Below are 15,255 nucleotides of genomic sequence, written 5' to 3'. Positions count from 1 at the left end.
ATTGTTCGAGACAAGTAATTCAAATCAGCAAACCATACATTGGATGGAATGCTCAAAGACATGACGAAAACTGGTGCATCAAGAGCTACCAACCACAAATCTGTCATTCATCCTGAAGACCTTGAACGAATTTCTTCTTACTTCCTTTCCGCTCCTTACAATCCAATTGTTCTTCGACAATGTGTGTGGTATCACTTGTCTATACATCTTGTTACGCGTGGATTAGAGTTCCACCATCAACTGCGTACAGACTCGTTTCTTTTTCAAAAGGATGAGAACAATCGCCAGTATGAAACTCTTTGCCACGAAACACAACAGAAAAACTTCCAGGGGGGTATTCGATCAGAAGAAGCTCCATCTGGAAAGAGAATCTATGAGGTTCCTGAGAGTGAGATCTGTCCAGTTAAAATGCTACGTCTGCTTCTCTCTAAGACAGACAGCAGTGCTCTTAGTTTGTTCAACTCTTGTTTCAAAGATGCACTGCATAATCCTAGTGCAGATCTCTGGTACACATCAAAACCTCTAGCAAAGAGATCATTCAGTGGCTTCATGTCCGACATTTGCAAGTCATCCAAATGCATGAACACTTACACACCTCACTGTCTGCGCGCAACATCAATAACAGCCATGAGTGATCAGGGATTCGAGTCACGTCAGATAATGTATATGAGTGGCCACCGTTGTGAAGCTTCTCTTAAGACATACAATCGTCACCTGTCAGATGAACAAAAACGCTCAGTAAGTTCATGTCTGTCAAATGTTACTAACCCTAATCATGACAATCGCAAAATCACCAACCTTTCGTGTAGCTCATCCACTATGTCAATCGCCACAACACGAGCTCCATCTGCATCTCTCTCTGTTGTTCCACGAGAAGAACTCGAAGGTAACCCGACAGAAATGCCATCCTATGACGCTTCATGCAATTCTTCGGTCAGAACCACAATGTCTTCAGAAATTCTCGCCAAGTCCGTCTTCAATCACTGTGTTTTCAACTTTAACAAGTAATGACCGACCGGATTACTTTAACGGAAGTAGTGATGTTCCGCGTTAATCCCAACCGTCATTTAATGAGTGGACGTTAATAATCTTTTTAAAATTTCTACTTGTTGTTAAGAATTGAATTGTTTGCACACAATATTGTTAAATTCATTCCTATTGTTGATTAAATTTATTACAACCGGCAGAACAATTTTTTGTGACGCCATTTTAAACGAAGCGGCTATCTAGGTCAACACTGGAAATGAAGTATGGAGCAATGTTGGTGTCATAACATTGCAACAAATATAAATATAAGAAATAAGGTATCATTTTTTGATGTCTATCGGGATATAAATACGGGTTGGTACGTGACCAAATCTATCATAAAGCCCTTCGGGCTTTATGAGATTTGATCACGTGACCAACCCGTATTTATATCCCGATAGACATCAAAAAATGATACCTTATTTCTTAATCATAATCAAAGGCATGAATGGTGTATAATGTTGATCGTCTTCCTTTATGCAAAACTGTTCCTAAAAATACTAAAAAGATTTGATTCATATCACCTTCGATAATTATTTCAGGGAATGAAATAGCTCTGCTGGGCAGAACTATTTTTTCAAGCTGTGAACAACATTTTATTCTTATTTATATATTGATATATTTATTATGTTGATATATTGTATTTTATCTAGATGATAGTCCTTTTCATAGAACCTCTTTTCGTGGAACATCTGTATACGTTTCAAATACCACAAACATATTAGATGGAACCTTATTATACGAGAACAACAACATTATAATACACGATATGCCGTTTAACATCAGAACGACATGCCATTTACAGGGAAAATATATAATGTTATACAGCAGAGCAATGCAATGTGCTGGATCCCCATGTTCGTTTCCTCATTGTGCAGCTTTGGTATATGGTAATATGTTTTATTGTTATTATTTATTTTGGCATTCTTTTTAGCTCACCTGAGTTAAAAGCTCAAGTGAGTTTTTCTGATCACATTTTGTCCGTCTGTCTTTAAATATTTTCAATATCACTTCCAGAACCACGTGGCCAATTTCAACCAAAATTAACACAAAGCACCCTTTGGCAAAGGGGATTCAATTCTGTGAAAATTAAGGACCATGTTTTTTAAGGGGAATTAATTAGGAATTGTTGAAAATTTTGAGAAACTTCTAAAAACCCATTTGGCCAGGGAAGCTGAAACTTATATAGAACCATCCTCAGGTATTGTAGACTCAAAGTTGTAAAAATGAAGACCACCAGGGGTAGGGTGGGGGCCACAATGGGGTCGAATTTTACATAGGAATATATAGAGTAAAATATTAAAAATCTTCTTCACCGAAACCAATCAGCCAGAAAAGCTACAACTTATTTGGGACCATCCTCTGATAGTGTAAATTTAACGTTGTTAAATTTATGACAACCCCCCTCCCATCGGAGTAGGTTGGGACATAATGGGGTGTCATATTTTTACATAGAAATATATAGAGTAAATCTTTTAAAATCTTCTTCCCAGACACTAATAAGCTAAAAAAGCTGAAACTTATATGAAAGCATTATCAGGGAAAGTTTATTCAAAGTTGTGAAAATCATGACCCCCAGCAGCAAAGTTGGACCATAATGGGGTATCGACGTTTTACATATATATATATATATATAGAGAGAGAGAGTAAATATATAGAGTAAATCTTTAAAAGTCACCTTCTCAGAAACGAACTAACCAGGAAAGCTAAAGCCTATTTGGAACCATCCTCAGGGAGAGTTGATTTAAAGTTGTTCAAATCATGACCCCTGGGGTAGGGTGAGGGTCACAATGGGGGATCGAATTTTTACGTAGGTAGATATAGTAATTCTTGAAAAATCTTCTATGAAACCAATCAGCCCGGAAAGCTGAAACTTTTGTTTAAGGCAAAGTAGAATCAAGTTTGTTCATTTCAAGATCCTTAGGGGTAGGGTTGAGCTGAAATGGGGGGGGGGGTCGAATTTTTACTTCTTAGGAATATATAAAGAAAATCTTTAAAAAAAATTCTTTTCAGAAACCGATCAGCCAGGAAAGCTAAAACTTTTATGGAAGCATCCTCAACTAGTGTAGATAAAAAAGTTTTGAAAATCATGGCATCCAGACTTAAGGGTGGGGCCACAGTGGGCGGGGTCGAATGTTTATTTAGGAATATAAAGGGTAAATCTTTAAAAATCAACTTCTAAAAAAAAACCAACTGGCCAGAGAAGCTGAAACTTGCGTGAAAGTATCTTTAGTTATGGTAGATTGGAATCTGTTCAAATCATGATCCCCAGTGGTAGGGTGGAATGTTATAATATATGGTTGTACTTAAATGCGAGCATTTTGACAAATTGCTAATTTTTTAAATTGTTTAGACTTTTGCCCCTTGGTGATTTTTGGGCCCCACAAATGTTCAGTGTTCATTGTTTGATGCAAGTTGATATCCTATATATAAACATTTGTTTAGGATCTTGTTGAGAATTGCATTGCCCATCATGTGATATGACTAAAAAACCATCCTGTTAGAAAAGGAACTTGATTAAAACATAAGAATTAATGATTAGGAATGGATTTGGGGGACCAAAGCGACCAAGCCCCTTCCCCTTCTTAAGGGTTAAAATTTTACTAAATTTCATCAAACCTAGTTACAGGTAGAACGTAACCTTTTTTAATTGGCTGATCTTCTTCAAGTTGTCAATAAAAAATTTGGCGCCGCCGTGAAATTGTAGGAATTTTTTAAAGCATCACCTTATTGAGTATTTAGCGACTGCTGATTAGATGAAAATTTGAGTTATTTTCTAAACTTACGTACATATATTTCAATTTAAAACACACGTTGTACACAAAAAATCGTGGAAAGACATAAGGTACAATGAAGCGCATTGAAGTGGTAAAAATGTTCGTTTGAATGGAATGTTCTAAACTTTGTATCGAACGTCAATTGTTACACAAGACACACCCATTTCTTTTGAAACGAGGAAAACAGTAATCGTCACAATGCTTTCGGAACCGCCCCTCTTCTAAACAACACAAGCTGGAATTTCACACACGTACATTATACACAAAAACAAGAACACAAACTTTCTTTCTTTCTTTCCAACTATGTTCAGAAACAGTGATATTGTTCAAAATAAGAATATTTTTTAGTAACTTATTTGTGTTTTGAACTTCCTGTTACATGTACTGGATTGCAAATAAAGAAAAGGGTTTTTTTACAACATATATGCACATGTTTAAGTTTTTCGTTTTAGAGGGGTAAGCTAGGTTCTTCGTCTTCTTCGATCTTCTGCATTTGTTGCTGTGTTCGCAGCTTGTTGAGGGGACTGGGATATGCGCGGGGCATGGAAAACATATACGGAGAAAATATCAGCTTGTGTCCACATCTCGGTCCGCAGCCCTGTTTGTGTTGTTTAGAAGATGAGCGGTTCCGAAAGCATCGTTACGAATACTGTTTTCCTCGTTATAAAAGAAATGGGCGTGTCTCATGTAACAATTGACGTTCGATACAAAGTTTAGAATATTCCATTCAAACGAACATTTTTACCACTTCAGTGCGCATCATTGTATGTTTAAATCTATAAAAATGCACGTTTCCGATATATTCTTGATCAATCCTTATTATGCATTTGATATTAACAATGGAATTAATATATTTATATATTAACAATGTTTATATTTATATATTAACAATGGAATTAATATATTTATATATAGGATGCCAAACAGCTGGTTATTTCAATGGACCTGAATGCTGTCCATTTGATAAATGTCAGCGGTGCAACATAGGACAGGGGACGTGTCTGGAATGTCAACCAGGATATAAAGGACTACAATGTGAACAATGTAATACAATGCAAATATGTTACATATAAAATAATGTGCATTAAAACTATACTTAATGAACTAATTGCAATTGATATCAGATACGTAGGCAAATTATCCGAAGGCGACAGCGCAATAGTCAGTAGTACTCATTCGAGTTGGATACTTAGTATGAATACGTTTGTGCGTGATTTATTAGTCCCCTACCGGTTTTCACCGGAGGGAACTATAGCTTTCCTCTGCCTCTGTCAGTCCGTCTGTCCGTCCGTCCGTCTGTCTGTCTGTCCGTCCGTCTGTCTGTCCCACTTCAGTTTTCCACTGTTTTTTTTTCTTTATGCGTTTGACGAATGATATGAAACTTGCTGGGCAGCTTCAAAATATCAAATTACAGATCAAGTTTACACTTTTGTAGCGTCTGGTTGACATATTTTTGAGAAAAATAATTTTTTATATTCCAATTTTTTAATGTTCGGGTTCGTTTTCGGGCTCGGTGTGTATCAAATAAACTAAGAAAGTATGTTGTCAGTAATAATATCGTTCATTACTTGGACCATTCCTTTTATTGTTTCTAACAAACAAATACGTTCTGTAAAATAGTGTCAAGCATTGTGTTGTAAATTTAATCGACAGGTATTTTTTTTGTATTATTACAATCGGGTTCGTTATCGGGTTGGTCTGTTGAGACGGTTAGAAATGATATTATGCATAACAGTGCATTGTTTTCACAAATTTCTACAAAACGATAGGGGACGTGTATTGCTTATGCAATACTCTCAAAATGCTTGTTTACCATTAGAAATGTTCTTACGGATGTATTTTTTAATTCGGGGTTTTTAATTTTACGGAAAATTTATTTCTGGCGCTAAACTCGGAAATTTGATAAACAAATTGTATTTATAGGCAAAGCATGCATTCAGCTTGAACAATGAATGGTATTGGTCCTAAAATCCCCTCGCCACCCATTTGGTTCTAGGTTTTCTATCTAGTTGCGCAGACAACTCACGGAATCAATACTATGAGTTCGAGAAATATTGAATACGGGTTTTTTTTTAATGGGGATGTGAGGCACGTTTGGACTTGATTGAATAAAAATAACCTTTGTTAATCTTTTCCTCTCCCGAATGTACAGAATTAAAAAAGGACTTAAATGAAATTTTACCATGTCTCTATCCCAAAGCCCGTTTATATATATATATATATATATATATATATATATATATATATATATATATATATATATATATATATATATATATATATATATATATATATATATATATATATATATATATATATATATATAAGAAGCACTAGCAAACCAACAACATATATATATATATATATATATATATATATATATATATATATATATATATATATATATATATATATATATATATATATATATATATACACTCATGTTCGTCTATAGAATGTGACATGCGGACACTGTGGTGACGGAAACTAGTGTTCCAAAATAAACAGGACATGCTTGACTGGATGTACTGTGGGTTATTAGGAGGACTTGTGTAAAACATATAACATCAGCCACGTTCGTTTATCTTCTAATATTTGATGATTATTAATTCGTTATTTGTAAAAGAGTAATAGCGCTTTTTTGCTATGTTGGAAACCCGACCCAAACTTTGTCACTGTGATGATCTCTATTAAAAACACTGTGATGAATGCAAAAGGTTATTTATTGGTATTAATTGAATATTCCATTTTTTATGTAAGGAAAAATGAAAATGTGCTATGCGTATTTAAAAACGATTCACGTATGAGTGCGAGAAAAGTAATCAAGAACAACAGCGTGGGGGGTAAATGAATGACAAAACAATTGTTTACAAATTTAAATAATGAAATACTTTTTTGACGTTGAAAAAAATTATTCCTTTAAAACTTTTGTTAGAAAGAATAACCATTGTGAATAAAACTATAGACCACCATTTTAATTCAAGCCTGATCAGAGAAATTGAAAAAAAAACCCACCCAAAACGTCGATCAGTACAACCACTTTCGGGGCCCATTGACTCAAAAAATTATTGTCTATAATTGTTTTTCCTTCTATTGTCTATGAATGCGTTAGCCTTCTACCAGCATGCTGACCACGTTTTTAAGTTATGTGGATCACCACACTGACAAATTACGGGTCGGTTTTCTAACATACTAAAACACAGCGTTATAAACACGTATATTACTTCAAATAAATCTGCGTTGTTTGTGAAGAAATTATATTAACGGTACATGATATTATATAGAGTGTAAAATAGCCTCGCGTCCCTGATTACATATCGTTTTAGGAGTTTTCTGACAAGGACTGAATGTTGTTAAAGAGATTTTAAAAAAAGTTTAATGCCCGGTTTTCCCACTTTTGTAACCATACGAGGTTACTTGAATTTTTCTTGTCTGTTGTTTCGGAAAAGGGATGAAAAGGCCTGGTATCGATTTGAAGCACATGTAATGTAAACAAAATCTCTGGCATTCGTGCATAGGTTTGTTTCTAATTGTTTGCTTTTAATTAAATTGCCTCGGGAGTATTTTTTTTAAAAGATGAAAAGAGGGATTCCTTCAGACGATTGTTCTAAACTCATACCTTGCACCTATCGGTATATATCTTAAGTTACGCAATTTTGGTAAGAATACATAGTACAATTAAAACTGGTGTACATCCTGAATATAACATATCCATGTGTATATGATTAAAAGGGTTACAAGACTTTTTTTTCTCATATGCACGTGAGTAGATTATCCTTGTAATAGAATATTCTCTTTTGAGAAGTGGACAGGCATAGCCTACATCCACTTCTCTTTGCAAGCCCTAATATTTTTATTCTGGAAAACGTGTAAATGTCGGAACCAAAGACGGTTTACGCTTCGACCCATGTTTCGACTCCAGTTTTCCTGAAGTTTCGTAACAGACATACTATTTCTACATTTTAAACATTATTGCATCCATGTATCACAAAAAAATCAACACTAACCCGCTGTCATATCATGTTCGCAACTTCTACATCCCGGCTTTAAATTTTGTGTATCACATTGTTTATCTAGGTCAGCGCAGATCAAATCTTTGTGTTTCGGATTCAATTGGAAAACTATTTAACACAATTATGTCGAAACCGTTACTTGGTCAACTTAATCTTGCAATGTACAAACCAATACTGAGACACAAAATCACAAAGTGGTATTTCTTCCCGTTTTAAGCATCTCTTATCTTGACAAATTTTGCTTAACAACTGTTTTTAAACATTAAAACGAACTTTGATTAACATAGCATACACGAGAGATTAAATTAAAGGGTTTTATTGTTTTATGTGACACTATTACTTATTAGGTTTGCTACTGACTGTGTACAGAAATGTGTGGGGTCGGTAAAGTCCATAGAAGGCGAGGCGGGGCCGAGCCTTCTATGGACTTTACCGATCCCACAAATTTCTGTACACAGTCAGTAACAAACTTAATAAGTGTTTTGTTTTGTCGAGGACCTAAAGTTTGATAAATTAAACAAACAAAAGATAATACATAACATTAAAATTCATAGCTTAATTCTCTATAATTTTTTTACCTTCCTCGTCAGTCGTCTGTGCAAACCTGGATGCCATATTGTAGGATCATAATATTACGTCACGGGCAAAGGGGGGTCACTTTAAATATTTTGGGGCTTAAAAACCGTTTGTGTAAAAAATCAGCTCAAATAACGTTACGTCCGCCACGTTGCCGTATAAATTTTGACGCTTGCCGTGTAAAGAAATTTACAAGGCATTCAGGTGACGCTCTTCATCCAATGACGTCGAGACATTCTAGTCCGAAGCAAAACAAAGTTACTTATATAATTTATGTATTTTGTCAATTTGTCTTAGATTGTAAAACCATTCTTTATACCTCTTTAAATTATAATAAAACACCTTTAATCTAATGTTTACAATCAGAACATTATTTTCCGTTTTATCTGACTCTAAATTTTCTACTTTTTAAACCTCCTATAGCGAGCGATCTCATAATTTAAACCCGGAATGCAGAAGTTGGGAAAATGATTTGACAGCGGGATAGTGTTGATTTTTATGTGGTATATGGATGCCTTAATGTTTAAAATGTAGAAATAATAGGTTTGTTACGAAACTTCAGGGAAACTGGAGTCGAAACATGGGTCGAAGCGTAAACAGTCTTTGGATCTGACATTTACACGTTTTCCAGAATCAAAATATGAGGGCTTTGCGAAGAGAAGTGGATGTAGGCTATGCCTGTCCACTTCTCAAAAGAGAATAGTAATAGAATAGCTCGATGTCTTATAACTCTCATCTACGTTTGGTAGACAGCGTTTGGTTCAAAATGAACGAAATGATGGTTTGTGGGCGTTCTTATGACACTTTCGTCAGTTTGTTTCATATGTGGGGTTTTTTTCGCGTTGTATTTTTAGATTGTGACAAAGGAATGTATGGACATGAATGCAACGAAACATGTGGACACTGTGATGACGTAGATCGATGTTCTCCGATCAACGGAACATGTTTAAATGGATGTGACGCTGGATATCTGGGGTACTTTTGTAACACCAGTGAGTTCAATCAAGTTCTCGTTACAAGACATCTTTCGCTCGTTTTAGGTTGTAAAAATAAACATTCACATGTGATTTGTAAATGATGTTTTAATTATAGGTAAAACACAAAAAATAAATAATTATTTTAAAATGTTTAAATCTGCATTAAAACAAAGTTTTATTTGTAATTGAAGTACTATAAAAGTACTATAAAAAGAAAAATCACAATGTTTTACAAAGTAGTCCCCCCCCCCAAATAAGGGAAAATTTGCAAAATCCTACAAATATTCATTTAATTTAATAGAGTGTGACAAAGGTAGGTATGGTGATGGCTGCAATGAAACATGTGGACACTGTCGTGATGTAAACCAGTGTTCTAATATCAATGGAACATGTTTAACTGGATGCAGTGCTGGTTATCAAGGGGAAATGTGCAAAGAAGGTGTGAAAACTGATTAAATATACGCAAATTAAAACTTATTTGTTCTGAATGAACAACTGTAATCGGTTTGCGGCTGTTCTTTTGATACTTACATCAATTTGTTTCAAATTTTTCATATGTAAAACAAATGTTTTATTGCTTTTTAGATTGTGACAAAGGAATGTATGGTCATGAATGCAATGAAACATGTGGACACTGTGATGACGCAGATCGATGTTCTCCGATCAATGGAACATGTTTAAATGGATGTGACGCTGGATATCTGGGAGAATTTTGTAACACCAGTGAGTTCAATCAAGTTCTCGTTACTAGAAATCGTTTCGTTCCTTTTAGGTTTTAAAAATAAACATTCACATGTGATTGGTAAATGATGTTTTAATTATAGGTAAAACACAAAAAATAAATAATTATTTTAAAATGTTTAAATCTGCATTAAAACAAAGGTTTATTTGTAATTGAAGTACTATAAAAGTACTATAAAAAGAAAAATCACAACGTTTTACAAAGTAGTCCCCCCCCCAAATAAGGGAAAATTTGCAAAATCCTACAATGTTCATTTAATTTGATAGAGTGTGACAAAGGAATGTATGGTGATGGCTGCAATGAAACATGTGGACACTGTCGTGACGTAGACAAGTGTTCTAATAGCAACGGGACATGTTTGACTGGATGTGATGCAGGTTATCAAGGGGAAATGTGCAATGCAGGTGGATTAACTGATTTAATAAATCAAAAATGAAATTCTATCAAATGAAACCTATTTTTTCTAAATGAACATTCACAATTGGTTTGCGGACTTTCTTTTGTTTTGACACTTGCCTCAATTTATTTTACATATTTTTTTGTTTTGCGTCAAAGGTATAAAACATTTTGGTTTAATGTTTAGATTGTGACAAAGGAATGTATGGTCATGAATGCAACGAAACATGTGGACACTGTGATGACGTAGATCGATGTTCTCCGATCAACGGAACATGTTTAACTGGGTGTGATGCTGGTTATCAGGGAGAATTTTGTATCACCGGTGAGTTCAATTAATGTCTTAAAACAAGACATCGTTTCCCTGGTTTTATGTTTTAAGAGTAAACAATACCATTTTTAATGTCAAATTGATATGTTTTTCTTAAAGGTAAAACAGTTTACGACAAAAGAATATTGATAATCAGTTTTTTGCGTTTTAATTTCGTTTAAAAAGTTATCCTAACAATCCTACAAATGTCTGATTTGAATCATTCTAATCAATAGAGTGTGACAAAGGTACGTATGGTGATGGCTGCAATGAAGCATGTGGACACTGTCGTGACGTAAACCAGTGTTCCAATATCAACGGGACATGTTTGGCTGGTTGTGCTGTCGGTTATCGGGGTTATTTGTGTAAAACAGGTGATATTGCATATCCAGCTAGTCCGTTTATCTAGTAATATTTGTTGAGGAAAAATCTTTGTGTGTGAAACAGTCAAATATATCTAGTTTGTTTGAAAAACAGTTTTTTTAACAATTATTGTAATTTTCAGTCTGACACACAAAGCATACATGAAAAAAAGGTTATTTATTAAAGTACTCTAAAAAATTTGCAAAACCTTACAAATATCCGTTTTCAATCATATTGCTCGATAGAGTGTAGCAAAGGTACGTATGGTGATGACTGCAATGAAACATGTGGACACTGTCGTGACGTAAACCAGTGTTTTAATATCAACGGGACATGTTTGGCTGGTTGTGATGCTGGTTATCAAGGTGAATTATGCAATACAGGTGGGTAAACTGATTCAATATACGCAAAAATGAAATTCTGCCATTTCAAGATCAGCTGCATGTTGCTTAAAAATGAATGCCTATAAACACGTATACTAATATCAAAATATGAACGGTGTTACGTGATTCTGCTACAATGCTTATTTTATCAATACATGGGATTAATTTAAAAGATTATCACTTAATGTAACGATTGGTTTTAAGAATGATACATACATAATCTATTTATTGGAAAAAAGCATATCATAAACAGAAGCACTAAGCTTTATATTGTATCAAACAAACAAAATCAAGTGATGAGGTAAAACAATATGATTAATATTGTTTCTAAATGTCGTGGTAATAATGCATTTAATGCTTTTCATCTTTAAGAAGCATCATGATAAATATTTGATGTGAAATGTGATGTTCAAATACTGTTTCAGTGTTTGTCTTTTAAAATCGGCCACTTACTTTATATGCTTCGTGTAGCCTTCTGTATTTATACATTGCTATTTTGAGAAAAGAGAGTCAATGTTATTACATGTATTCATAAAAGTATTTTCCCTTTCATTGGGAAATATGACTCTTTAAATGATATTTCACGTCATAATCAAAATATTGACAATAAAGTTCTTAATGAAAAACACCAGAGAAATGTTTGGATGACCATTACCAAATTGACCAAAAAACAAAGGTATGGACGCATAAATAATTCAAATGGTAAGTTGTTTTAAGTTTCTGTGTATTGTCTATTTTTAATGTTATGCTCTTTGTGTAAAAACATATAACGTTTATTTTTTTTTTTTATCAAGGTTTAAGAATTTGCTTTGAAGAATTTAGAAATTGTTATTACACCATCTTATTGATTTGGAATGCTGGGACATGGTACCGATGATTTAATTTGACTTTGCTTTTAACTTTGAACAGTGTGTCATCACTATTAATAAAATTATTTATAGATATAATTTTTCTTTAAATTATAATTTTAAATTTGTTTATTTTTTTTTATCAAGTAACGTTAATGATTAAATATGTAAAACTGTTTTAGCGTTGCTGTTTTCCTCGCAAAAAAAATATTCTATGCGCTCTGTGTTTTTCGTTACGAAGACTAGTTAGTTTTGCTTATTTATATACTAAGTTATATATAGGCATCTCCGAAAAATCAAACGCTTAATTGAAATTTCATTAAAAAAAATGTTAAATTGCTTTTCATTCCATTATAACCTTTAATATTTTAAACCCCTTTAACAATGGGAATTGAAAATCACGCTAGGTGGGGTCATTATTTTGCTGTCATAGTTCTAACCCCCTCTCAAAGGCACCGAAAGTCAAAGGGAGGTTCGAATTCAATATTTTGCACCATAATATTTTGAACCCCGGGTTAAATATTTTTAAAGGACGTTGGGTTTCAATATTTTGCAGCGAAATACCAGTAATAAATGAAAATCAAATTAAATGCGTTATGCGCGGTTAAGAGGGGGTCGCTTTTAAGCATGTTGTTGCGGAAGCAGAAAAAAAACATTTTCTATTGTCACAATCATTCCTGTAGTCATTGTTTACCAATTTAAAATAGATAATGTTGAATTAAGGAATAAGAAATCATTCTTTGAGTAATATGAGGTGATAAAATATGGTCGGGGAGTTCGATACAGTAAAGCCCGAAGACCAAACGGTTTAGGATAGATTTGATCATGACCGACCGTATTTGATCATCTCATAATGTTCGAAGACAAAGACATTGGAAAATGTAAATTAAATTTAATTAAAATCAATAACAGTCTAAATTTATATCCGACTACAAGTACATAGACTTAATTCTATGCAAATCACCATAACCACGAGGCAAATTTTCTTGCGATTTTTTATGCGATTCTGATAGAGTCAAAGAAACCACGTGATCTAGATTCAAATGAAAGTAACATTCTCAGGAGTGTAAAAATTCGGCATTGGGTAATGAGGATTTTGACCATCAAAGATGCAGCAAAATATGACTGACCTGCGACGGTAACAGGCAATGCAAATGACTCCAAAGTGAGAGAAATAATTGAAACTGATGTCAGAGAAATAATTGAAACTGATGTCAGATACACGATTTGTGATGTTACAAAACCTGTTTGCATATTGCTATTGCATTTCATTTTGAAGCATATTTTGAAAGTACAAAAGATTTTTGCCAGATGGATACCGCATTCATTGATAGATGACCAAAAACGGACACTAGTATTAGCCTCTATGCAACTGCTAAAATTAATTCCCAAACTAAATCAAAGCAGTAAGAAAAAAAGGTAATTAAATATGGCCAACTAAACACAGCAAGCATGTAGTTGCCCAAAGAATAATAAGCAAAAAGAAAGTTCTTTATTGCATATTCTTATCACGTGATGGTATAGCCGTACACATTCCGGTGCCGAAGGTCGAAAATGTTATGGGTTGTAATACCGAGAAGTTCAATTAAAATAGCTAAGACGTATGATCAATATGGCCATGTTTCAGGATTTAGGCATAGAATGTTCGTCTACTGCATGTCAATGCTCCATCACATACATCCGAGGATGTGAAGCAATTTTTGAAGTCGAAGAAGGTTACCGTCTTGGCACACCCACCATGCCCTCAACACCTAGCTAGTTCCATGCGACTTTCCTTTTTCCAAAATTTAAAAAGTTATCTGGCCGTCGTTATAAATCCCGATAAGCCCTTGGCCCAGCCATCAGACAGTGCCTTTGGGGTCTACATAAACTAACGTAACTTGACGCATTTCAGAAATGGATTAAGTGATGGAAATTATGTATGCCAAACCGTGGTAAATACTTTGAAGGGATTTAATGTTCATTTAACTGTTTGAGTTGAAAGCTTTTGAGATTTCATTAAATTGACATTACGTGTCTAACAAACCTGACGTATTTATGTAACTCAATTTTTGGCCTCAAATTGAACATAAAAGATATATATAAAACAAAGAAGTCATTACTTTTGTTTGATTTTGCATTTAAGAGAGTCGGTGTAAATAATAAAGAATACAAATAATCTGTATTACTTTGATTTGATATATATAATAGTTTTTTTTCCCAGTTTCTGTGTACAGACTTGTCAGTCCAAATTAAGAAGGCTGTTTAAACCCCATCATTCTCTCAATTTTGACGATAATTGGGTCATCATTGGGCTAAAATGGGAAAGAAATGATATTCATTATAAAATAGCAATTTATGCAACACATGTAAAACAAAGCAGCTCACATATCTACAATCTATACATTACAAAATAGAGAGATATTTATTCTCAATAATTTTTTGATAAGCGGCACACTATGCATTACAAAATAGAAAAAATACTTGAGTAAGTGACATGTTTTACAAAGGTTATAAGATTTTTCTTCAAAAGAAACAAAAGAAAAGCTTAATGAAAAAGTCAAAAGAAATCGTTGAATAATGGTGGAAATTAAAGCTCAACGTGCTTTATAATAAACTAAGAAAAGATAAAACTAATGAATGAGTCATTATTGTTTACTGACATTTTGTTAATATACTCTAATTCGTAAGGTCTGTAAACACAATTTGCAATAACTTTATTTCTCCATGTTTAAAGCGCTAAGCATAGCTCAGCGCTTTATTGTCGTTAGACTTCTACTTCCGGTACATCGAATAACCGCCCCCTATGAACAGAAATATACATCATTTAAACTGGTTAGGAAACCAGTTCCAGGGGTTTATGCA

The 15,255-nt window shown here is 33.8% G+C and overlaps 1 pseudogene; it reads left to right on the top strand.

The window, feature by feature from the left end:
• The first annotated feature begins 4,777 nt into the window (after positions 1–4,777).
• Positions 4,778–15,255, top strand: part of LOC128162435 (multiple epidermal growth factor-like domains protein 10) — a 143,874-nt pseudogene continuing 133,396 nt past the window's right edge.

The sequence above is a fragment of the Crassostrea angulata genome, chromosome 9 (assembly GCF_025612915.1).
Source record: "Crassostrea angulata isolate pt1a10 chromosome 9, ASM2561291v2, whole genome shotgun sequence".
NCBI lineage: Eukaryota > Metazoa > Mollusca > Bivalvia > Ostreida > Ostreidae > Magallana > Magallana angulata.
The sequence above is the reverse complement of the archived record's forward strand: the minus strand, read 5'-3'. Positions and strand labels throughout refer to the sequence as shown.